Source organism: Phytophthora parasitica (assembly GCF_000247585.1).
Source record: "Phytophthora parasitica INRA-310 unplaced genomic scaffold supercont2.208, whole genome shotgun sequence".
Taxonomy (NCBI): Eukaryota; Oomycota; class Peronosporomycetes; order Peronosporales; family Peronosporaceae; genus Phytophthora; species Phytophthora nicotianae.
In genome coordinates this window covers 22,433-22,948 of record NW_008649194.1, presented here as the reverse complement: position 1 = coordinate 22,948, position 516 = coordinate 22,433, and positions in this window count along the sequence as shown.

Here is a 516-nt window from a genome sequence, read left to right as displayed (position 1 = left end):
TATCTCGTCTTTGCTATAGTTTTTATACCCACGGGACTTCGGCATCTGCATACATAACACGAAAGATTAGCACTTGTTAGCTCAGACTAGTATCGAGAACGACTACATACGTTTTGACGTTTGTCGATGTCTTGGCCAAATCGAAAGTGAAGTGATCTTGAGCAGACACTTAGCACTTACATGGAAGTTTCCAGACAGTCAATTCCTCACACGCCAGAGGGTACATCGCAGCTGCTTTCAGGGGATGTACCTTCTAACTGTGCTACCATGTAAACTAATATTTAATTTCTGGACCGCTCCTAACGACGTCATGCCATACCATGGAACGAAATAGTGCGAACCTATTGGCTAGTATGTTGCTAGGGCTAGAGATTAAAGTAAATGGTATAACAGAAAGTGCCATGGGTAACATTTTCAAGTGCCACCCAAAACGCCGTGCCATGTGCGCCACGCTTCGTTTCGTCCTCATATTTTTATGCTTTAAAAATAAGTTTTGTGACTTCACGCTTATGGCAC